Consider the following 26,555-nt stretch of genomic DNA (forward strand, 5'->3'; position numbering starts at 1 on the left):
ATGAACCTTGTCTTGGATGACTTCTTCCTTTCTTTCAATGTTCACTGAAGTTCCCAAGAGCTATATCCTTTAAGTTTGTCTGCCATGAATTTTGTCCTTCATGATTCATGGTGATGCCACGAGCTCTTGTTTCGAATGCTTCCATGATGCCACGATGCATCTTATTATCATTGTCATATCTTATAATACAAGATTTAGGAGCTTATGACAGGACCCTTTTGTGAGGGATACCATCTTACTCATAGTAGAGATTTGTTACTCCCTCTTTCCTTGGCCCTTTTCTTCAGCTTCCTCCACCTTTCCAGTGATATGAGTTCTTTTCTATAAACTTTCCATAACATTGAATTTTAGCTATACTTATTCTATTTGCTTGAGGACCAACCTTGCCTTTACTTTTTGCACATATTTGAGTTCTTTTGCCATCAACTTGTCTTTCTCTATTTAGCATAGAGACCATAAGTTATCGAATGAGGTAACTTTCTTATTTCATGGATATTTGTTACCTTGATTATCTGTTAGTGCATTATAGATCAGTGATGGATATCTTCCTTCCTAGATCTTGTAGATGGGACCTTATGAAGATACCTCACATCCATTTATACCCTTTTACTTTCTTGAAGATCAGATTTCATGTGACCTTCTTCTTTGCATCTTCAGAGAATGAGTTTATCATATACATCTCTTTGATGTCTCCAATGTTGCTATACGAGGGGATCTTTCATAAGTATCCCTTTCCATGAATTCAAAGGAGACCTTTTGATATGTTTAATGACTTCAACTACTTAGAGGACTATGACTATCCTCCTTTTTCATGCAAGGAATCTTGATGACCCATCCAACCTATAGATGTCTTTGCAATCATGAAGTCATTTAACCAAGCTTGATTATAGAATGAAAAGATACTTACTTGTCATGTGAAGATGAAATCTTCACCTTGATCATGTTGATGATGATTGAAGAAGATGAATGAGGGCTTCTTCTTGGATGATCTTCTTTCAAGTGAGAAAGCCTTTCCTCAATAGAAAAGGTTTGTCCCTTTTGATGAGGATGATTTGCTGCTTCCTCGGATGGTCTTCTTCTAGGGCAAGGAGATGATCCTTGCTTGATTTCATAACCTTGGAGATGACTGTGCCTTCTTGCCTTCAATATGGTTTGCCTTCTTTTTTAGATCAAGACTACTTCATGGTGTCAAACTGTTCCAAGATGATGTGATCTTTGATTTTGAGGTCCTTTGAGTTACCTTGCTTTGTAGGCAACTTTGATGAGGTTCTAGGTGGCCTTTTGATGATAACTACGGAGATAAAAGCTCTTGCTTTTGTAGACCGTCTCTTTGATTGCAAAAACCCTTGTTGTTGTAGACTAATCGTTCAATCTTGACAAGGCTCCTCAACTTGCTTTGATGCCCTTCTTGAAAACTGATCCTCGTATGTCTCTTTTTGCTGCCCTTCCTTTGACTTCAGCACCCTAGCTCTAATACCATGTTGAAGAATCTAGGGCAATTAGAGTTATTGTGATTCTTCTTAGCATGATAACTATTTGTGAGGTATTTCTTTTGATATCATTAGTGTGTGTATTTCTTACTTGATCAAACAGTTACCAAAAGACAAGAGACAAGAACACAAGATGTTGGATTTCTGCTAGGGCCAAAATCTCTCCCTCTTGGAGATGAAAACCGGCACAAAATTCTTCTTATATCCTTTAAGTTTGTTTGCCATGAATTTTGTCCTTCACGATTCCCATGGTGATGCCACGAGCTCTTGTTTCTAATGCTTCCATGATGCCACGATGCATCTTATTATCATTGTCATATCTTATAATACAAGATTTAGGAGCTTATGACAGGACCCTTTTATGAGGGATACCATCTTACTCATAGTAGAGATTTGTTACTCCCTCTTTCCTTGGCCCTTTTCTGCAGCTTCCTCCATCTTTCCAGTGATATGAGTTCTTTTCTATAACCTTTCCATAGCATTGAATCTTAGCTATACTTATTCTATTTGCTTGAGGACCAACCTTGCCTTTCCTTTCTGCACATGTTTGAGTTCTTTTGCCATCAACTTGTCTTTCTCTATTTAGCATAGAGACCATAAGTTATCGAATGAGGTAACTTTCTTATCTCATGGATATTTGTTACCTTGATTTCTGTTAGTGCATTATAGATCAGTGATGGATATCTTCCTTCCTAGATCTTGTAGATGGGACCTTATGAAGATATCCCACATCCTTTGATACCCTTTTACTTTCATGAAGATCAGATTTCATGTGACCTTCTTCTTTGCATCTTCGGAGAATGAGTTTATCATATGCATCTCTTTGATGTCTCCAATGTTGCTATATGAGGGGATCTTTCATAAGTATCCCTTTCCATGAATTCAGAGGAGGCCTTTTGATATGTTTAATGACTTCAGCTACTTAGAGGACTATGACTATCCTCCTTTTTCATGTAAGGAATCTTGATGACCCATCCAACCTATAGATGTCTTTGCAATCATGAAGTCATTTAATCAAACTTGATTATAGAATGAAAAGATACTTACTTGTCATGTGAAGATGAAATATTCACCTTGATCATGTTGATGATGGTTGAAGAAGATGTATGAGGGCTTCTTCTTGGATGATCTTCTTTCAAGTGAGAAAGCCTTTCCTCAATAGAAAAGGTTTGTCCCTTTTGATGAAGATGATTTGCTGCTTCCTCGGATGGTCTTCTTCTAGGGCAAGGAGATGATCCTTGCTTGATTTCATAACCTTGGAGATGACAGTGCCTTCTTGCCTTCAATATTATTTGCCTTCTTTTGTAGATCAAGACTACTTCATGGTGTCAAACTGTTCCAAGATGATGCGATCTTTTGATTTTGAGGTCCTTTGAGTTACCTTGCTTTGTAGGCAACTTTGATGAGGGTCTAGGTGGCCTTTTGGTGATGACTATGGAGATAAAAGCTCTTGCTGTTGTAGACTGTCTCCTTGATTGCAAAAACCCTTGCTGTTGTAGACTGTTGTTGTAGACTAATCCTTCAATCTTGACAAGGCTCCTCAACTTGCTTTGATGCCCTTCTTGAATACTGATCCTTGTATGTCTCTTTTTGCTGCCCTTCCTTTGACTTCAGCAGCTTAGCTCTAATACCATGTTGAAGAATCTAGGGCAATTAGAGTTAATGTGATTCTTCTTAGCATGATAACTATTTGTGAGGTATTTTAACTTCTGCTTATTAGCACAATCTCCCTTTTGATATCATTAGTGTGTATTTCTTACTTGATCAAACAGTTACGAAAAGACAAGAGACAAGAACACAAGATGTTGGCTTTCTGCTTGGGCCAAAACCTCTCCCTCTTGGAGATGAAAACCGGCACAAAATTCTTCTTATAGAGATTCCAATTGACGAATACCAAGACCATGATGCTTGACCTATTAGGCCACTCTAAGACCAAGACACCAATCCTCTTTCTTTGTCAATTCTGAGCTCATCATCATTGCTGCACCATTACTGCACCATTACTGCACCTCTTCATTACTGCTGTAACATCTTTGCTGTCCTTCACTGAGATCATAACCTTTGTGACTATGTCTCCCTCAAGAATGAGATCATAACTATGATAGGACCATGACAACGCCTTGATGTATGTCGTGATAGAGTGTGTCACTTATGAGGGCCGACTTGGCTTGTTTGGGAGCCAAAAATTCAAATATTACAATTAAAAATTTTTCTTTTTGAAATGGACATGAAGAACATACCTTATATTTTCTCTTTTGACAATAGCATGAATAACATGCTTTATATTTAATATTTCTGTATACATCAAGGGCTAAAATATTAATTATAAAAACTGACCATTGCTACAAAATTCAACAATAAATTCGTTTAACCTTCATGTGTACACTTCAATTCAGTTTGAAATAAATCCAAATATGCAATAAGAACTCCTTAAAATGTGGTAAAACCTGGTGTTGTGCAATTGGACTTTGCAGGTCTGCAACAGAAACACATTGAAAACAGTAAAACTACTCTGCAGTCTGCAATGTACTTTGCAAGCCTGCAACTTTTGACCCTTTGCATCTCTGAAGTTCTACACCCGAAGTCAGTGAATAAACTTAAAAAACAGCAAATGAACTCCTCAAACACGAGTATTAAATTTTAAGATCTTTACTGATGTTGGCTACTTTCGAGAATACTGTCATCTTGAAGAGATAACAATATACAAAGAGATGTAGAGTAATTTCTCGACTTTGTTTGGAAATTTATTCACTGCCAAAGATGCTAACTGTAAATAATCATTCTTTTAGGTCAATCTCAGAACTCAGTGGCAGCGGATGGTAAGTAGGTATGCCATGGGGCAAGGGTCAACTGCCATTTGGCAATGGTGGGAAGCAGAGAGTAACTGTTGGCGTAGATATGGTGACCAACTGGCTTCAAAATTTGAGACAGCATGGCTTGAGTCTAGAGCCAGCCAACGAAGTAATAAGCTAGATTGCCCAGCCTGCGTATTATTTAAAGTAAATGGTCAAGATTATTCTCTGTCATTTGAAGCAGATGGAATGCAATACAGTGTAAATGATTCATCTTATTGGAGTGTTCGAAGATGCATATATCTCCCAAATCAACAGCCATCATCGTCAGAGTCCCCAGCTATGGAACAATGCCATTCTTTGAATGCAAGTACAGTTTCACTGGAACAGGCGAGGAGTAATAAATCAGAGCAGCCCAACATTTCAAAGGATGAACAATCTTACCTGATTGCATGTCCAAACCCTAATGATGGGGAAAATTGTTCAGTGTGACTTAGCAGTTTGCAAGAAGATGAAGCTGTAGAGTTGGCTAAATGTCACCATTTTTTTCATATTGAATGCATCACACCATGGTTTAAAACTCGTCCTTCTTGTCCAGAATGTTTGACAATCTATGGTGTGATTATGGGGACACAGCCTCCAGGTGACATGATCATCCGATACATTCCAGTTAAAAGCCGAAGGGGTTGGGATGGCCTTGAGGGATATCCAAGCGTTGATATCATTGAAATCACATATACATTTCCAGATGGAATTCAGGTATTTTTGATTTAAATTTTATGGTGACTTGAGGTTACAAATAATGCACAAGTTTAGTGTTCTTTGAGCTTTGCCTGTTCTGGTTTATGGTTGCTTTTATGGTTGGAATAGGACAGATGAAACCGGTTGATGTATTTTAGGTCTAAAAGTATTACATGGTCATCATTGTTACTTTCCTTACTGATATATTTATTGTTTTGAACAGAATGCTAGGGTATGGTAGGTAAGCTATCGATGTATGATATTCTAATATAATGTTATTAGTGACACGGATGAGTTGTTTAATAAGATGAACGATTTTTTTTTGTTGTACTGTGATGTTGCTGGTATCTGCTAGGAGCATAAAAGGCTCATGAACTCAGAAGCTGGCAGGATGCATGTGCTCTGATACCACTGTAACAATTGAAGGAAAATTGTGCCCTAATTTTTTCCCTAAGCAGCTAGGGTTTTCACCCAAATTCTTCTTCTGCTCAGAAAATGAAACAAATATTCCAGCAAAACAGTTCAGATATAACAAATCACATAGTGCAAGTTTATACATTCAATAATCCAATAGTGCGAACACAAACTGAATTCAATTATCCTGGTTAACCAGTTTCATTACAATCCTAAAATTTTTAAATTCTGAATTGGACACAGCTTACTAACTAACCACTGTACTCTATTGATTGATCCCAACTACTCTATACTGTTTATGTGATTCTTACTAGGAAGCTTCAGGATGAAACCCTCGACCTTTTACAGAGAATAGCTGCAATATTGTTTTAACTCAAGAAGGGTTGGTGAGCTGCTTCAGTTGGATAGTAAAGTAACTAGAAGGATAATCAATCTCTGATTTTGCTTAGAATTCTTTGAAAGATTTGTAATCAGGAACTCCTTAACCTTCTTTAGGAATTGCCTTCTTTGGGAATTGCGGCCTGCTCTGGCCCTACATCCAGCCTCGATGAGATTGCGGTCTGGCTTGAAAGCTCTTCTCTTCATGCTAATACAACTGCGCTGGCTCACAGAATGGCTTTGAGCAGATTCATCCACTATCCCAGCCTCCGAACTGTCCAAAAGAGTTGCGGCCCACTTCAGATGTGCTTCTCCTTTGCCACAGGATAACTTCGCATGATTTCAAGGTCTCAGAAATTTCTGGTCTGATCAGGAGTTTGCCTTTGGAAGTCTCAGCCTGTCTCAAAATAACATCACTACCTTACAAAACTACTTTGCTGCTTCAGACTCTTAAATCTGATCATGAACTAGCCTCAGAAAATTTCGTTTAATCCCAAGAGACTTGACTTGCTGCTTCTTAGATAGAGATTTTCCTGTGCCAGAACAAAGTAAAAAAAATAGAAAATAGGACTAACTAGGGTGGAATCTTTCACCCCCCTCAGAGCTATAGCTCAAGAGAACAGATGACTTGATCCACAAATTGATGATGCCTCATTTGATCACAACCCTCTTCTATTTATAGATTTTCCATGGGCTCCAAAATATGAGGGGTTGTGTGTGCAAGTCCTAATTTAGCCCCAGCCGACCCAATTTTTGCTCAATGTTGCCACACCATAGGAAGAATTGGGGTTTTACCCCTTTAACAAGACTATAGCCTATGGGTTCGGACAAGCTAACTCGTCCTCAATTAGCCATCAATTCGGTGAGGAAATTACAGTCTCCCCTTCTTGAAATTGCTTGCCCTCAAGCAATCGCACATTGGGATGCTATACAACTCATTCTCCTTCCCATGTGGCGTCTTCTTTTGGAAGATTCTTCAATCTAATAAGATATTTTGAAATTACGTTGCCTCTTAGTTTCTTTTCTCGTATTGCCATGATTGTCTCTAGAATTAACTCCAGTTGTCCTTCATCCAAAGGGGGCAGCTCAATAGTAGTGACCTGCTCCCGGACAACCTTCTTGAGACAGGAAACATGGAAGACATTATGGATTCTGCTTTCCTTTGGCAGTTCTAACTAATATGCCACCTCTCCGATTTTTTTTGAGAACTTTGTAGGGTCCATAAATCCTCTACTTCAGTGTTTCTGCACCATTCTTGAGTGTAGATTGCCTATATGGTTGCAATCTCAGAAATACAAGGTCTCCTACCTCAAAACTGCGTTTTGTTCGGTGCTGGTTTGTGTACATCTTTTGCCGATTTCTTGCAGCCTGCATGTTTTTGTTTTGAGAATATCCTGGCTTTCTTGTATCCAATCTTTAGCTAATGGGGCTCTACTGTCTACAAAGTCATGTCAAGAAAGGATGGGGCATCATAACCATACAATGCTCTGAAAGGTGTCATCCCAATAGACATATGATAAGTAGTATTGTAACAATGCTCCCCGAGGTATAGCCATTTGATCCATGCCTTCTGTTGACTATTCACGTAGTTATGTAAGTATCCCTCAATCCATTTGTTCAAGATCTCTGTCTGACCATTTATTTGTGGTTGATAGTTGGTGCTTGTGGTTAATTCTGTCTTGACTAACCTGAAGAGTTCTTGCCAAAATGCCTCCACAAATTTGCTATCTTGATCATTGACTATATTTTTCAGTAGTTTGTGAAGCTAAAAACTTCCTTCAAGAAAACTTTTGCTACTTGTTTGGTCGAATAATCAGTGGGAATCACAAAGAAATGTGCGAATTTTGTCAACTTGTCAACCACTATATAGATGTAATCTTTGCCTTGTGCTTTGGGTAGGGTTGTAGTGAAGTCCATTGAGATGCTATCCCAATTTTGTCTGGTAAAGGTTGGAGTAAATTTTCAGGACACGAGTGCTCAAACTTTTTTTGTTGGCATGTCATGCATTCCTTAATGCATTTTAATATGTCATCTTTGAGACCTTTCCATGAGAATCATTCCCTTGATTTGTCGGTAAGTTTTGAAGAATTCCTGGTGCCTCGCTGATGATATGTCAGGTGCAACCTTCAAAATTTTCTTCTTAAGTATATCCCGTCCTTATAGTAAATAATGTCGTTAACTATCTTATACTTGTCATCATGGATGAGTTTGTCCATTAGAGCATAAGCGAATTTATTCTTGGAATATTCTTGGGTCATGGTTACCGCTACCTTTAGTGGTGGTCTTTTTGTTTCCAGGAATGTTTGGGTTTCTTAGGAGTTGAGCCATTAGCTGATTGATTTGCTTCTACCCTTGATCCAATACTGTTAAATTATGGTATGTTCTATGCTTAGAGCAGTTTACTTCTTTACTTCTTGTTAGCCACTGATTAACAATCACATATACATTAAGTAAAGTGCAAATAGAACATTAAACGATCGACAGAAAACAAGCTAAGACAAGAGACACAAGATGTGGCGGCTAGCTAGGGACAAACCCCAATGCGGGGAAACCCTTTGATCAAATCTTCTTTTATCTTCAATAGTTCAACAGAGAGAAATGGTACAAAATCAGAATTCTGTAATTTTATATCAGCAGCAGCAAACCCTAAATCAGCAAAGTCAAACTTAGTCAAACGAGATGAAATTGACCTCCAATACGCTTGGTCAATTTATCGGTCAACTAGTCTTCGAACAGCCTGAAGAAGCAACCCTTAAACAACCCCTAATACACAGTCAAATTGCAGTTGACTGAAGTCAACATGCTGCCCCAAACTAGGGCAGTCAACGCTGTTCAAAACTGAGGTCAGATTGCCTCTATTTTCATGCCAAAAACTGCAGCTTGCCTAGGAGAGGCAACCACACCAAAACCGCACTCTTCTAAGGTCAACGCTGGTCAAAGAGACCTTTAGCGGCTTCTACGTTCTCCTTTCTGCATCCTCCTTGCCCTATTGCGTCCTCCTTCTTCCCACGTGTGAGCTGCTTCTTGTGTTACTCAAAGATAAGGAGAGAGAGAGAGAGAAGAAATGAGTGAGATGAGATGATGAGAAAATGAATCAACCTCACTTGTATTTATATGATTCACTGGGCATGTGTGCCACACATTTAACCGCTGGCCGACCTTGACAATTTGTCAAGTAAATACAAATAAATTTATATCTCCATAAATACTTGTCGGAATCGGATGATCTTTAGATCAATCCTACACCTCTCGACAAGAGGAATCTAGGAAAATATCAGCTGCCATAAATGAGATGACCCACATGGAATTTGGCCCTAGTTTCCAATTCTAACACTCCCTCTCAACTAGGGAGAACTCCATCTGCTAATCCGTTTGACCGTCGGTACTGTCCCAGCCATCAAATGCGCTGCTGGCTTTGCTTTGCTGAACTATGAAGAAGAAGAAGTAATTGAGGATATATCATACCATCCTCCACTAACCCGAAGTCAGTCTCAGAGTGTGTCATACCACTCTCATTGATCCCAAATCAATGGAGGTCACCCTAGCATAGGGAGTGCGGTAGATACAAAGATGCATCCATCGATAGTACTGCTAATGGTCCCTAACCCTATTTCCCTACTCATTGATCACATGAGAGGTACTTCCCATGAGTCCCAGACTGCATGGGTAGGATGCCTTGACAGGAGAACTAATCATCCTGTCCACAGAAGAACGAATCATCCTGTCCAATAGTTGTTGCAGGAGAACTAATCATCCTATCCACAGTCGCCACGGGAGAACTAATCATCTTGGCCCATAGGAGAACTAATCATCCTGTTCCACAGTTGCCACGGGAGAATTAATCATCCTGGCACATAGGAGAACTAATCATCCTGTCCTATAGTCGCCACGGGGTGTCACAGGGGAAGGTTGAAACTTTCACCCTGTACATAGTGCACCACCAGGGGATGGTTAGTCGCCCTATGGTTGCATGTCGCTCCAAGAAGTACCTCGCGCCCCCTGGAGCTCCCAGAGCTCAATATATCATACACGACCCTCATAAGAGGGTCTCTCAACTACACCAAGTCGTTCTCGGAAAGTTAGGAATTTGACCTTTCCCAGGGGCTTCGTCAAAATGTCGGCGACCTGTTCATCTATACCGATATGTTCGAGCCTTATTGCTCCCTGCTGTACCATATCCCGGATATAGTGGTACCTGATATCGATGTGCTTGGAGCGATCATGAAATACGAGATTCTCTGATAAACGAATCTTGCTCTGGTTGTCACATAGGATCACAGTAGTATCCAATTTTAATCCAGATAGCTCATTGAAGAGCTTCCGCAACCAGACCGCCTCACAAGAGGCCATACTAGCAGCAATGTACTCTGTCTCGACGGTGCTCAAAGCTACCGACTTCTGCTTCCTGCTCATCCAGGATATCGAGACAGATCCCAAAGAGAAACAACACTCGGAAGTGCTCTTTCAGTCCACCACATTGCCTGTCCAATCAGCATCGATATATCCATGTAGTCTCACATCTCCGGCAGTGTATCTCAAACCATGTGTGATTGTGCCACGAAGATATCTCAACGATTCTTGGCACCAATCCAATGTGTGTGGTGAGGCTCAACCATATGTTGACTCAACGTGTTGACTACAAAGCATATATCCGGATGGGAGTTCACCAAGAACATCAATGCTCCGATGAGTTGACGATACTCGGTAGCATTTCGTAAAACAGGTTCGGCAGCACTACCGCTTAACTTCTTGAAGTCAAGCTCCATCGGGGTAGTCACGGGCTTGCAATCCACCATATTGAACCTTTCCAATATCTTCGCCACATATTTTCCTTGAGATAGGAAAATCTCCCCTAGTTTTTGCAAGACTTCCAGTCCTAGGAAATAGTGCATCAGTCTTAGGTCCTTCATCTCAAACTCAGAAGCCAACTCCCTCTTACATTTGTGAATGAGAGGGTCTGCACCTGTTAGAAAGAGGCCGTCAACGTACAACACCAGTATGAGAGGTTTGTCATCTTCAACCTTAAAGTAAAGGTTGGGGTCGGCTTCACTTCTAGTGAATCCTAGCTTCATCAGGTAGCTATCAATCCTCTCATACCACGCTCGGGGTGCTTGCTTCAGCCCATAGAGGGCTTTCTTCAACCTACACACGTGAGATTCCTGATCATGAATCTCAAATCCTTCGTCTTGTTCCACATAGATTTCCTCTTTGATCGAACCATGCAAGAATGCGGCCTTGACATCCATCTGATGTAGGTTCCATCCTTGCGAAGCAGCAAGGGTTATGATCGAGCGGATGGTGGTATATCGGGCAATAGGTGCAAATATCTTGTCATAGTCTATACCTTCCTTCTGAGAGAAGCCACGAGCGACAAAAAGAGCCTTATACTTTTCAGCACTTCCATCAACTGCATGCTTTATCTTGTAAAGCCATTTCGAAGTGACAACTGCTTTGTCTTAGGGTCTGGGGACCACATCCCAGACACCGTTTTTCATGATGGACTCATATTGCTCAGTCATAGCATCCTTCCATACTTAATGCTTGACAACTTCTACAAATGATGCAGGCTCATTTTGGATGATCATGCTCATGATGGTCAAGTATCCCTGATACCTGGCCGGCTTCTTACTTTCCCGGAAAGTCCCTGTGGGTGCAATGTGTCCTTTAGCATCATCAAGTGTCCCCCTAAGCCATGAAGGCCTTTTCCTAGAAATGGAAGGCTCTTGCGGAGGAGGATCAATAGGATCCATAGGTTCTTCCACATTGGGCATTGTCTCATCTTCCTTTTCCTTCGGTTCTTTGGTGTCAACTTCTTTAGATCCCCTTTGAGTAGGAAGATTGTCAACTTTGCTAAGAGCCATATCTTCGTCAAAGGTGACATCATGGCTAATCTCGATTTCCCTTTGACTAGCCACATAGATTCTATAGCCCTTAGTATTTTCGCTATAGCCCATGAAGATTCCTTTCTTTCTAGATGCACCCAATTTATACCTTTTCTCCTTCCGCACATGAAAATATATAGGACTTCCAAAAATTCTAAAATGAGATATGTCAGGTTTCTTACTAGTGAACATCTCTTCGGGAGTCTTGGAACCCAATGCTTGATGAGGGCATCGGTTTTGCACATATACGGTGGTATTCGCAGCGTCGACCCATAGAAACTTCGAAAGTCTTTGATCATGGAGCATAGCACGGACAACTTCCACAATCGTACGATTCTTCCTTTCCGCCACACCATTCTGCTCAGGAGTATATGGTGTTGTAGTCTCCCTCTTAATGCTAGCCTCTTTGCAAAAGTCATGGAACTCATTGGATTCATACTCAGTCCCATTATCAATCCTTAAGATCTTGATCTTTTTTTCGGTTTGATTCTCGATCAAGGCTTTGAAGTGACGAAACCACGTGAACACTTCATCCTTCTTTTTCAAGAAGTATATCCAAGTCTCGCGAGAATAATCATTCGTAAAAGTGAGGTAATATAAATATCCTCCCAAGGAGTTCACAAGCATCATACCAGATATGTATGAGTGAATCAACTGCAATATATCGGAGGTCTTGCTTTGGCTTGAGGGGAATGGTCCCCTTTTGAGCTTCTCTTTGGCACATCTAGGACATACACCTTCTTGCTCTACTCGGAACTCGGGCATCCCTGTCACCATTTGTCTTGCATTGGGTAGAGCTTTATAATGAAGGTGAGCAAACCTCCGATGCCATAGTTCGGGCTGAAGTGATGTGTCACAAGACATGACACCCAACAGACTTCCTTCGACCTGATATAATGAATCGACTCGAAACCCAAGAGTGAAAGCTTCTTTAAAATTCTTTTTCCATACATGTACCTTGCCATTGATGAAGGTCACCTTGTAGCCTTTGTCTTCCATTGTCGAAACGGACACCGAGTTCTTTTTGAGATCAGGTACATATAGGATTTATTGCAAATGGATTGTATTACCTTGATTCAATTAAAGAGTGACATTCCTTATGTCTTTCACAGGATATTTTGTGTTGTCCCCAAGAATAATTTCCAAGTTTGTCTCCTTCTCTATCAGATTAGAGAGAGCTTCTTTGTAACAAGTGAAGTGCCTTGAGGCACCATTATCAATAAGCCAATTTCCCAGCGAGTCTGGGGGAGTAGTAGTAGAGGGGGCCGCTGGTAGACAATATTCATCTTGCTTATTGTTAACAATGTTAGAGTCATACTTGGAGTTTCTTGCCTTCTTGAAGGGTTGTCCTCTTCCTTGATTTCCAACATTTCTTTTACCTCTGCCATTGGACTTGCCATTCCTTTGATTGCCTTGAGAGTGATTTGGTCATCGTCATGGTGTGAGTCCCTTTTATTAGGGCACTCCCTCGCATAGTGGCCCATTCTGTTGCAATTGTAACATTGTCCTTTTCTTCCACCCTTCAGTCCAGCCTTTCCTTTAGATTTAGCCCCAGAATTGTTTCTTCTTTTAGCATGAGAAGAAAAGGCAGAGGGATTGCCTTTAAGTGCGGGCATTTCTTGCTCTTCCATCCTTGTTTCTTCTTGAATACGTCTTGCCATCAATTCCTCAAATCCTGGGATGACATTAGTGTTGAGAAGAGTAGTCCTGAATATATACCATTCAGGTGGTAGTCCACCAAGAGTTGTGATAGTCATTTCCTTGTCAGGAACTACTTCCTCGATAGATAGGAGATCATTCTTGATCTCAGTGATCCTTAAGAAATATGTTTGCATACTCTCATCTTTGCCCTTCTTAATTTCCTTCAGCTTATTTCTAAGGAACAAAACTTGATTTGCATCATTAACTTTAAATAAACTCACCAATCTATCATAGATTTCCTTGGAGGTGGTCAGTTTGGAAACATAGGTCACCAGGCGCTTGTTGATAGAGTCCCATATGATCTTCTTTGCTTTGACTTCTCCCTTGGTTCACTTGCTTCTGGCAGCAGTGGATGCATTTGAGGGAGGCGCAACAATATTGCCTCTCACATGGTCCAACACTTCCTGATCTTCTATAGTCGGATCGAGAGACATCTTCCATCCATGATAGACAGACTTCTCACGGAGCTTGTCTTTGGCAGGGAAGAGTGTTGAGGACCCCATGAAGTTTTTAGGATAGCCTTGCAAACCTTCGGTGATTGCTCTTGCTCTTGCTCTTGCTTGGGCTTTGTCTTCACCTCAGCTCTGATACCATCTTTAAACTATGGTATGTTCTATGCTTAGAGCAGTTTACTTCTTTTCTTCTTATTAGCCACTGATTAACAATCAAATATACATTAAATAAAGTGCAGATAGAACATTAAACAATTGACAGAAAACAAGCCAAGACAAGAGACACAAGATGTGGCAGCTAGCCAGGGACAAACCCCAATGCGGGGAAACCCTTTGATCAAATCTTCTTTTATCTTCAATAGTTCAGCAGAGAGAAATAGTACAAAATCAGAATTCTGTAATTTTATATCAGCAGCAGCAAACCCTAAATCAGCAAAGTCAAACTTAGTCAAACGAGATGAAATTGACCTCCAATATGCTTGGTCAATTTCCCGGTCAACTAGTCTTCGAACAGCCTGAATAAGCAGCCCTTAAACAGCCCCAAATACACAGTCAAATTGCAGTTGACTGAAGTCAACTTGCTGCCCCAAACTAGGGCAGTCAACGCTGGTCAAACCTGAGGTCAGATTGCCTCGATTTTCATGCCAAAAACTGCAGCCTGCCTAGGAGAGGCAGCCACACCAAAACTGCACTCTTCTAAGGTCAATGCTTGGTCAACACTGGTCAAAGAGACCTTCAGCAGCTTCTTTGCCCTTCTTGCCCTACTGCGTCCTCCTTCCCACGTGTGAGCTGCTCCTTGTGTAACCCAAAGCTAAGGAGAGAGAGAGAAAAAATGAGCGAGATGAGATGATGAGAAAATGAATCAACCTCACTTGTATTTATATGATTCACTGGGCATGTGTGCCACACATTTAATTGCTAGCCGACCTTGACAATTTGTTAAGTAAATACAAATAAATTCATATCTCCATAAATACTTGTCGGAATTGGATGATCTTTAGATCAATCCTACACCTCTCGACAAGAGGAATCTAGGAAAAATATCACCTGCCATAAATGAGATGATCCACATGGAGTTTGGCCCTAGTTGCCAATTTTAACAAATACCTGAGCTATATCCTGTTGTCCTTGCTGTAATATGCCAGTCATTTGCTGCTGCGCTTGGAGTATTGCTTTTAGTAAGATGCTAGGATCCTGTTCTCCTTGCCCTGCTCTATCCCCCATGGTTGAACGATGGATGTTTCTTTTTTTTCTTGCTTTGACGTTGTTGGTATCTGTTGGAAGCATACAAGGTTCATGAACTGGCAAGTTGGTGGGATGTTTGTGCTCTGATATCAGTGTAACAATTAAAGGAAATATGTGCCCTAATTTTTTCCCTAAGCAGCTAGGGTTTTCTCCCAAATTCTTCTGCTCAGAAAATGAAACAAGTATTCCAACAAAGCAGTTTCGATAACAATGATCCTGGTTAACAAGTTCCATCGCAATTCTAAATAATTTTTAATTCTGAACTTGACAAAGCTTACTAACTAACCACTGACTCTATTTATTTATCCCAACTACTCTATATTGTTTATGCGATTCTGACTAGGGAGCTTCAGGACGAAACCCTTGACCTGTTACAAAGAGTAACCACAATGTTGTTTTAACTCAGGGAGGGTTTGCAAGCTGCTTCTGGTGGACAATAAAGTAACTAGAAGGATAATTGAGCTCAGATTTTGCTTAGAATTCTTTAAAAGATTTGTCACCATGACTCCCGAACCTTCTTTAGGAATTGTGGCCTGCTCTAGCCCTTTGTCCAACCTTGATGAGAGTGCGGTCTGGCTTGAAAACTCTTCTCTTCACGCTAATACAACTGTGTTGGATCACAGAATGGCTATCAACAGAATTGTCCACTATCCCGGCCTTAAAACTGTCCAGAAGAGTTGTGGCCCACTTCAGACGTTCTTCTCCTCTGCCACAGGATAACTTCACATGTTTTAAAGGCCTCAGAAATTTCCGGTCTGATCAGGAGTTTGCCTCTGGAAGTCTTAGCCAGTCTCAAAATGACATCGCTACCTTACAAGACTAATTTGCTGCCTCAGAGTCTTAAATCTGATCATGAACTTGCCGCAGAAAAAACTTGGTTTAATCCCAAGAGACTTGTCTCGACTTGCTGTTTCTTAGATAGAAAATTTCTTGTGCTAGAACAAAGTAAAAAAATAGAAAATAGGACTGACTGGGGTAGAATTTTTCACCACTGAAATTAGTAGGAGAAATGAGGTCTTAAAACCCACAGAGCTATAGCTTAAGAGAATAGATGATTTGATCCACAATTTGATGATGCCTCATTTGATCTCAACTCTCTTCTATTTATAGATTTTCCATGGGCTCCAAAATGTGAGGGGTTGTGTGTGCAACCCATAATTTAGCCCCAGCAGACCCAATTTTTGCCCAATGTTGCCCCAACATAGGAAAAATTGGGGTTTTAACTTTTACCCCTTTAACAAGGCTATAGGCTACGGGGTTGGATAGGCTATTTCGTCCTCCATTAGTCATCAATTCAGCGTGGACATACACTTCTAGGTATGTGACATGCAAAGGCAAACATATTACACACAAAAAAACTAGATCAACCCCAACCTTTATACCAAGCGATGAGGGTAATGTGGACTTTGAATACATGAAAAACATGTCATCAATCAGAACAAACCCAACCTTGCACTTGCACCTGCGCGTGGGCCCAAATCCCATGGCCACATTCACTAGAAAATAGAGATTTATTCCTATTGGTAGGAAAGATCTATGATGTATCCCTTCATAGAAAGAGTAACTGAACCGAAAGGTCAATCACTCGTGCTATGAATCCTTCTTGTAAGAGCTTGCTATCCCTTGCGGGGATCGCCCCTTTTGGGGGGCTGCAAGGACATAACTAAAATCAAGTTCTACCCAACCCTTAGCATGAGTCATTTTCACTTCTTTAATTCTTCCTTAGGATCACACATTGTTGCCATGTGTCCTCCTTTCAGTTAGGGCACTGAAAGCAAGCATTTCACCTTTGACCACGTCTTCTTTGTCTTGCAATGGGCATTGAATACTTCTATAAGTGGAGCGCTCTTTTAAATAATGAATACTTGGCCATACCTTAGATTTTTTGTATGCCACTTGTCCTTTTAGCTGGGGCATTCCACATGTAAAGGAGGTGTCCAATATATGATTCTATCCATGTTTGTAGGAGCTCCAAAAATGTGGCAGAACAAAATGATAGTTTATCCATGTTTTTTTAATAGATGATCTTCTACACAGCACATCAATATTGTTTCTTTCCAGTGGCAAATACCATTCTCTAGGGGTGAATTCTGCTCTAGTCGATGGTAACTGTTTGTATTTTTGATCAATCTGTTATGGAAGTTTCTCAAAAATACAAGTATAGCATTCCTGTTGTCATCATTATAGGATGCAGCAATAGATGAACCAAAACGTATAGGAATTTATGGAAATGAAACATACAAATAGAATGAGTTACTTATAGCGGACCCTAAGTTAGTGTTTCTGTACTAGGCTATGTAATATTAATCAACATGTGCTAACCTTTATTTTAAAGTTGCCCTGCTTAAATGCGCTAAACCATCAGAAATTCCTAGCCATGTTGAACTTATGAAAATAATCAGTGGCAATTATGCCAAGAATAATATTTGTTAAGCCTACCTACGTCAAAATTTCTTAAATCACACAACGGTTCATTTCATAAATAACATTAGTCCATTTATTCCACTCGGGCCATTTTCTAATTTTTTTATTAAATTGAAAACTTTCACTAGACTGCAGAGCATCCAAATCCTGGAAACTGATACACCGGTACAAGACGGGTTGCTTACTTGCCGAAGAACAAAGGAGAAGAAGTTCTTGAACTCTTGAACACTGCTTGGAATCATCGTCTAATCTTCACTGTGGGAACATCTGTGACAACTGGAAGAAGTAACACTGTCGTGTAAGTTTCATGTCTTAAATCTATGCAGTTTCTGTTTTTTTTTTGCTTTTGACCAATTGTCATGCATAAATAATCATGTGCCTGTTTTGAAACGTAATTTGTACAAAACTTTGGGCTGTTTTTCAATTATTCATTACACTTCGGTTATATTTGAATTTTAACTACAATCATCCGTCAAACTGGATGCTAAATTTTTGACGAAGTTTAATCTGACATGTTTATGGTCCCATGTGCTTCTTTGCTACAAATTATCTTTTGGGTTTTGATTTAAAGTTTTTTCAAGCGGTTGAACCTTGAAAATACTAAGCAGCTCTTGTATATTGATTGTGTTGGAGAAAATCTGCATTCCACATGTGGGGTAGTCATTATGCTGCGTGTTTTTTGTAGCTGGCTTGATTTTCGTTGAACTTTGTTCATGGTAGAGGTCAAGCGAATTTTCACTTGGATGCATCAGTGGGGTTGCACATCAAAAGAAAAACACACTCAAATAGCCAATGTGATGCAATCATACACACTCTATGCACTCTTTTGCTATATTGTGCTTCCTTTTTGTTGTTTAAGGTTCCAATCTTTCCTGTTAGTTTTCTATTCACATTTTCTTGCTTGCCCAGTGAACTCTTGCTTACCACTATCTCATGGTATCCTCATTCACCATAGATGCCTATACCACAATCAGTATTTGACGGTATCCTTGCAATTATTTTTGCACAACCTTCAGATATGATCTGTTGGGTAAAATGAAAGGCACACAAACTTATTAATTTCCAGGATGTAAAGCTGGCATTCTTGGTCATACTTGTCTGTGGACTCTATAACAAATTGAAGATTAAAGGAATCAAAATTAATTGTCTGACACAATCAAAATTAACTGTCTGACACAAGTCAAAGATTAAATGCTAGTCAAATACTCAAGTGCATAGCTCTTCAAAGTCTTTCAGCAAACTAATTCAGGCAGCTTTAGGGCAACCCGATTCAGTATTTGATTTTTGAACCTGCTATCTACTGGATGTAACCGTGTGAAATGTTCATTTATGTGACTCACCTCTTAATATGGAATTGATTGTTTGTTACTTTGATTTTAGATACTTTTTAACGCAAGTTTATTGTTTGATAGTTTGATTGAAGCCCCCTTATAATGCTATTCTTTCAACTTGCATTGAAAGATTTTTTTGCCTTTAATATGTTTCCCCTAATCAAATAACAGAAGATAGGACCGGATATCAACTGCAGCTTTTCTTCAACTTGTATGTTGTTTTGATTTTGTTGATTGTGGCTCGATGTGTTCAGCTAAATTTTCAGCTTGGTTACTTGATCTAACTCATGTTTTGGTATCTTTAGCTGGGCAGGGATCCACCATAAAACCCAAAAATACGGAGGTTCCAGTAATTATGGTTATGTAAGTGTTGTTTTCTTATATTTCTTATTAGTGAAATTTAAATCTTAGTGTCTACTATGTAGTCTAATCTCTGTTCTCTCTGTATTGAGAATTGTAACCAGTTTATTTATATTAGTTTGATTCAATGATATGTGATCTTTTCATACCAAAAACAAAATGTTGACAATATGAAGTTTGTATTTTTGCAGCCAGATGAGAGCTATTTTGACAGAGTGAAGAAAGAACTAGCACTTGTTAATGTTATTTAAAGCGAGAGATTAATTGTTTCCAAAGTGCAGCGTTCTTGAGAGGCATTAATATTTCAGGCTCCAGGCTGCCCTATGCAAATTTTGTTGGATAAAGATGGTTGAAGTTATTGCTTGAACTTTAATTATGAAGTTAATATTTAGTGTAGGAGCTAATATTCATATTAACTCATTTTCCTTTGGTTTAAGTGTCACTGAACCATCGATATGTTCAGTCGGTATTATGACAAGGAATATGCTAATATAGGTTGCTCTATTTAAGAATTGCATTGTAATACACATTAAATTCCGTAGCAGTGGTTCCCTTTCAATGCAATTCAAATTAATATTACCATAAATGTATATAGAAATAATAATACAATTTCTTGAAAGGTTGGTGAGTAGAGAAGAAGATGATTATTGCTGTATGATGTGAATATGAAATCACTGCAGTGAAGTAAATTGAATAAATTGAAGACATGGAAAAATGTTTACAAAAATGATGATGATTGTTAACATTCATTGAGGCCAACTTTGGTCTATTGGACCTTGAGAAAAAATGGTTTGGAATTAATTGGTTAGCCTTATAATTTTATTTCTATGCTTGAAAGTATTATTAAAAAGCTCTCCTGAATATCTATAGTTTTTTATGAGTTAAAAGGTTAGGAAGGTATGTATTGTCGCAAGTATTTTGACATTGAAATTTGACGTGGCCGTAGGTAATGCATTCTAAGAGAGTGTTTATCATCCTCTACTTTCTTAGTATCACAAAGATGATAAATTCTTTCATCCTATGGCATTTTATGAATTTTAAAATACCGTGTTTCACTATTGAGCACCATGAAAATTTGTTCTTATTTAAAAATATCGATCTTCTCATTTTATGTTTTTTTAGGGGTTTAAAACCGAAACATAGAAATATAATTTAGAACTGTGTAGCTAATGCATACATCGTCCTAGTATATTAATATTCTTTAGTGAATCTGAGCCCTGAGACAATAGGCTCTGATTTTACGTGGGACAATTTACTGAAGTCTACAAAAACTGTATTCGATATTTTCCCAGATGTTGCTACCTTCATAAAAAGCCCTAGAATTCTTATGACTTTACAAATATTCATAAACTAGAGACTCAACCAAAAGCGTGAAAATTTTTGACCTCAGATAATTTTGACCTCTTCCTATCAGACTTCTGAAGAGGGAGAGGGCTACTAGTCCATGTCCACTGGCTTTCTGAATTGGTGAATTGTGTCAGCTTCTTTCAGCTTTGCTTTCCAAGGTCCTTGTTGCATTCGGAGCTAAGTTTTAGAGCATACTACATTCAACTTCTAAAAATATCCAATATTTTCGTTTGTTGCACGAGCAAGTTCATTATGTTTACTTTTTGGGTGGCATAATGCTATTTCTCTTGCACCTTAGAGGTGATAAAGGCTAACGAAGCTTTGTTTCCTTTTATGTTGTCCATTATTGCAATGAGGAGTCTCAGGCCTTCAAGCTAAATCTGGTTCTAGCAAACACTATTTGCATTGGATTTACGACCTTGAGGAGAGGAAGAGGTGGCCATTGAACCTCTTAGAAGGTAGTCTACCAGTTTAGAGATGACGAAGTTTGCTAATCTCAAAATGGTTAAGAGACCATCCATAGGCTAAAAATTGAGACCAGAAAACACAGTCAACCCGGGTACAAGACCACTGGCTATAGCTCAATTCATGATGTGGTTCTCACTAGTGTTAAAGTTTATTATCCCCAACATCTAGAAATTTATCACCTAGTAAGTTTTTTTTAAACTAATTTATTGCAAATCTATTGAATGAATGCATTGTTGGAATTTCTAATAGGCAAATAAAAAATAAATAGCGGAAGCAAAACAACCAATCTCTTTTTCCACTGGAAAAATCCGTAATATTTCATTATAAATATGAAAGATTACATATGTAGATGCTTTGTCGCATATGCCAAACTGTTCAGTGCATTTTCAAGATATTTGCAGATCAGTGCTGTATATCTGTCTGTTACATTTACAAAAATTGTGCAAAAATGGTGCCATTTAAGGCAAACCTCGATCTATTTACATATATATCATATTGTGCAGTCAAATAACAAAAAAGACTGATTGTTAAGTCGCTTGTAGACCCGCAGTAGGATATGACGGGTCTATATATGGCCGATGGTGGTATTTCTGCTCCTGCTGTTCCAAAGATTCAGTGATTTCCCATAAGCCATTTTCCATCACCGCGGCCTCCTTGGAAAGCTTGTTAGCAGTCTGGTTATGTTCTCTGTATATATGAGATATGTGAAATGAGTTAAAAGCCTCCATTAGTATAAAGACTTCATCAAGCAGTATATTTAGAGTGTGTGAGTGACATGTAGTAACTCTATTGACCCATTTAACGACAATCTGAGAATCTCCATAGATGTTGATGCTGGTGCAATGATGGCTGAGTGCAAAATGAAGTAAGTGGCGGAGAGATATGAGCTCAGAGTAATTGTTTGTGCCAGCCCCCAGTCCTACTTTGATGTGATAGAAGTGCCTCAATGATTTGTGTATAATGATGCCCCCTCCACAGCCATGTTCGTTTGCAGCCCCATCGAAGAAAGCCCAAGGTGAGCTCATGTCGATATTGGGAGGAGGGGTCGGCCGTCGCTGTTTTGGGGGAGGGGGATTCGGTAGTTCGTTATATGCTGTAATGATACCAGCTTCAACGAGAGACCATGTAGGCTCCCATCCATCGAATATCATTCTGTTCCTAGTCTTCCATATAGACCAATTTACAATGATCGGAAGGTTTACAGATTTCGAACCACTGTGTCTGTTCCCCCAATCCATCCACGCGTTGATAAGGTCTGTACCAGACCAATCGCCCGAAAACTGTAAGTGATGTTTGATATGATGCCATAATTGATTTACAATGGGGCATCTTAAAAATAGGTGTTCGGTGGTCTCTGTGTCTGCTTTGCACAGCACACAACGCGAAGGACCGGATACCGCCCTGCGCTTGAGGTGTTCGTCAGTGGGAATGCGGTTGCGAAGGACACACCAAGTAAATAACTTAGACCTGGGCGATGCATTAAGCTTCCAAATCTGGTGCCACCATCTATCAAGCACCTCCGGCTTTCTGTGAGAAATAATGACTTTGTATCCCTCACGAGGAGAGTAAATCCCACTATCAGCAATCTGCCAGATGAGTTCATCCGGTCCATCCACAATTCTGATATGGGATTCTGAGAGGGCGTCACAGTATGCTTTCCATGGTTCGTGCCATCTGATCGGGATGTCTAACTGTGTGCCAGATTTCCAAGCCTGATGCAATATGTCCGAGCCCTCAGGGTCAGCGATCTGCGCAAGCACTCTAATGCCACGGGAGTTTAGGAGGGCAATCAGGTCTGAGTGAAGTCTGTGTCTTCCTCCGCATCCACTCCATGGATCCATTCCGATGCGTGCTCTGTTCCCACTTTTTATGCGCCATATGATGTTGCTCCTGAGGAGGGGGAGGGAGTGTAGGAGGGCTTTCCAAATGGAAGAGATGCCCGTTCTGTTCCAGATTGGGAGTCTGGCCCAATCGATGATGTCGAGAGGCCAGATGTACTTATGGTATACAATCTCTGTCCATAAACTGTGGGAAGTCAGCAATGCCCAACCCATTTTAGCAGCGAGGGCTTTTGCAAAGGATGCCAGGTCCTTTAATCCCCAGCCCCCCCACTTCTTAGGGAGGGCAATCTTACTCCAGGAGATCCAAGCAAAGGTGCGCTTCTCTTCCTTTCCAGCCCACAAATATCTGTTGCAGAGTCTCTGAATCTTTGAGAGAATGTTTCGGGGAATCCATGCTAAAGCCATCCAAAAAACAGGAGTTGCTTCCAGCACAGATTTGATCAGAGTTAATCTGCCTGCTCTGGATAGGTATCTGAAGTACCAACAAGTTATTTTCTTTTCAATCTTGGTGACAAGCCATACCCAGTCGGCAATTTTTTGGTTTGTAGGCTTTAGCCAATATCCAAGGTATTTAAGACCTCGATCCAGAGGTTGTGTGATAAATGGAAAAGCCTGCATAGCCGATTGTGATTCAGCTACAGATGTACCAACCATAGTGATGGAAGACTTCTCATGGTTGACCACCATGCCTGTGGCATGTGAAAAAAGATTAAGGATTCTGTTGAATGATGAGGTATCCCGAATACTTCCATCGAGAAGTATAAGGACATCGTCCACGAATAGAAGGTGAGTTAGGAAGCAAGCTTCTGAGATCTTTAGGCCCCGGATAGTTCCATCCCTCTTTGCATCAATGATGAGACGACTGAGCGCTTCTGTAACCAATAGGAACAAGAGGGGGGAAAGGGGACATCCTTGACGAAGTCCCCTTTCAGAGTGGAAGAAATGGGATGCAGCACCATTTATCAGAATACTATAAGTAGGAGAGGTAATGCATGCCATAATCCAAGTGATAAGCTGATGTGGAAAGCCCAGGTGAATGAGAATCATTTTGATGTAAAGCCAGCTGACTCTATCGAAAGCCTTTGAGAGATCGATTTTGAGAAGAATACTCTTGAGGTGCTTGGTCCAGATAGAGTGAATGGCTTCCTGGGCAGAGCCAATGGCTTCATGAATCTGCCTGTTTTCCAAGAAAGCAAATTGCTGAGGAGCAATGTGATTGGAAAGGATGGGTCTGATCCTGTTGGCTATGATCTTGGATATGATCTTGTAGAGTACATTGCATAGCGAAATGGGACGAAAATCAGCAAAGGATGATGGCGAGTCGGACTTGGGAATAAGCGCAATGAAGGTAGAATTTATAGCATGATAGATCTGACCTGAGGTTCTGCTTTCCTCTACCACCCTTAATATGTCCTCACCCAAGATGTCAAAAAAAGCCAGATAGAATTCAATGGTCCATCCATCAGGGCCCGGGCTCTTTTCCTTCTGAAACCATTTAATGGTGTTCTCCAATTCAATCATGGTGACAGGAGCATTTAGATCCTCCAAGTCTTCATTGTTAACGAACCTCGGGAAATGGGAAGCGACACAGAAGATTTCAGCCAGGTTGGAGCCCTCAGGGCATTTGAAGATGCCTTTGAAATAGGAGGTACCCATGCTAGAGAGCTTGTTGAAAGAGTCTGCCAGACCCCCATCCGGATAGGGAAGGTTCCAGATGGTATTTGCAACCCTCCTCCCATTTGCAAAATTATGGAAGAATCTGGAATTTTCATCCCCAGCCTTGAGCCAAGTAGCTCTACTTCTCAGCCTGATCGATTCTTCTCTGAGTCTGAGAATGCTAGACTTCTGCTCTTCTAGATCAACCAACCTATGCTTGCTATCCACAGAGATAAAGCCCAAGTTTTGTTCATCCAACAGGGCGTGTATGTCTGCTTCTATCGTGGTGAGCAGTTCATCTTCCCTTGCCTTTTTCCTCTTGGCCCATTCAATCACAATATGCTTGAGTTCCGTCAAATTTTTTACAAATCCCCTGGCCAAAGAGGGTTCTCTGTCAATAGGGTGAGCTGCCCAAAAGTCAGTGACCAGCTTAGAGAAACCAGGGTCCTGTAACCAATGATGGTTGAATTTAAAAGGAGCTTTTGGTTTAGGGTGAGGGCCCAGAATTTCCATCAGGATGGGAGAGTGATCTGAGATTCCCCCCGAACTTACCCACTGTTTATAGTGATGGAGATTGCGGAGCAACGGTCCCTTGATCAGATAACGATCAAGTCGACGAGCCAAGGCTGCTGATCCGATCCTTCGGTTCCTCCATGTGGGAAGAGGGTGATGCATAGGGATGTCGATGAGATCGTGCTGTTCAAGCAGATGCCTCATGAAGTCTGAAATGGGATCTAATTGAGCAGATGAGCCCCAAGATTCACCATATCCCAAGGAGAAGTTTAGGTCGCCTCCAATGATCAGGTTTTCCTCTTGCAGCAAAGAACGATTAAGGAGGGTGCGCCAGAATCCTTCCCTCTGCTGACAAGGACCATAAATATTGATGATGCGCAGTGGCATCCCAAGGTCTTTTGAAAAAATGTCAGCACCCAAATATCCTGGTCCGCCCCATGAGGAGTCCAATCTGATGGAGAGAGGGTTGAGCCCAATGGCCAGACCACCTGAACGGCCCATAGCATCCAACCCCATGTATTGCCACTTTGGCGCAATCGATTTCAAGGCAAGAGATATGGCTTCTGCAGAACCCAGGGTTTCTTGAAGGAGGATGATGTCAGGATTTTCGACCTGAAAAAGTCGTTTTAGGGCTAGCTTTTTCGGGGTGCTAGCTAGACCCCTGCAGTTGAATGAGAGACACTTCATGGGGGAACCCTCCGAGGGGGGTTTGTAGCTCTAAGGGCCCCGACAATGGTGGATTGACGTCCCGAAGCAACTTCAGCCCCAGCACGCCGAATGGCTTTATTCAAATTGGATTTTCGACCCCTGGATGAGGTGTGACCAGGTTCAGGGGGAATAATGCACAACCCCGAGGTACCCTCAGATACAGATTGAGAGGGACGGGGCCGGAGTGAATAATGGTGAGGCGGATTTGATCCAGAAAGAGGCACATTGGGGCGAGATGGGGACAGGGAGCGATCATGGGTAAGGGAAGGGGGGATAGTGGCAGTAGTAGGAGGGGGCGGCGGAATTGAGCATTGAGCCTTAGATACAGAGATAGAGTGAAAGCAATCAGATGTAAGGGAGAGAGATTGTGATAAGGGAGGTAAGTCAGTACCTGATTTCTGATAAGCTGCCGCAGCTGCCCTTTGCCTCGTCATGGGAGGAGTGGCTGTGCCCTTTGCAGAAGACGGTGGATGTTGAAACCCTCCCTGTGGTGTTGATGAAGCCATCTGAGGCGGGGAGATCTGTGGCGCCGATCTTCGGGAAACAATGGAAGTATGCTTTGGTGGACTGTTCCCACGATTATTGAGAGGGCAATCCTTATAGAGATGCCCTACCTGGTGGCATCTGTTGCACCGAAATGGGACACCCTCGTAGTCCAGAATCTGGATGCGCTTGTGCCTTCCCCATTGCAGGGTGATGTCCTCCTCCAATCCTTCCCTGGTGTCAAGATGTACCAGGATGCGAGCCAAGGTTCTTCTCCGAGTGTCTATATAAGAGCGGTCATGATCCAGGTATGTCCCCAGAGCGTTTCC

At 40.8% G+C, this 26,555-nt stretch overlaps 1 pseudogene across 1 annotated transcript in view; it reads left to right on the plus strand.

Moving 5' to 3' along the window:
• Positions 1-19,910, plus strand: part of LOC149263171 (uncharacterized) — a 104,144-nt pseudogene extending 84,234 nt beyond the window's left edge. The window contains exons 4-7 of the transcript XR_016249597.1: positions 4,280-5,041; positions 17,648-17,817; positions 19,156-19,213; positions 19,402-19,910. The product of XR_016249597.1 is annotated as an uncharacterized LOC149263171 (transcript). The remainder of the gene's footprint in view (positions 1-4,279; positions 5,042-17,647; positions 17,818-19,155; positions 19,214-19,401) is intronic.
• Positions 19,911-26,555: the final 6,645 nt, after the last annotated feature.

Source organism: Pinus tabuliformis, chromosome 6, assembly GCF_031772625.1.
Source record: "Pinus tabuliformis cultivar Carrire ecotype Pingquan chromosome 6, CPIR1, whole genome shotgun sequence".
In the NCBI taxonomy this organism is placed as follows: Eukaryota; Viridiplantae; Streptophyta; class Pinopsida; order Pinales; family Pinaceae; genus Pinus; species Pinus tabuliformis.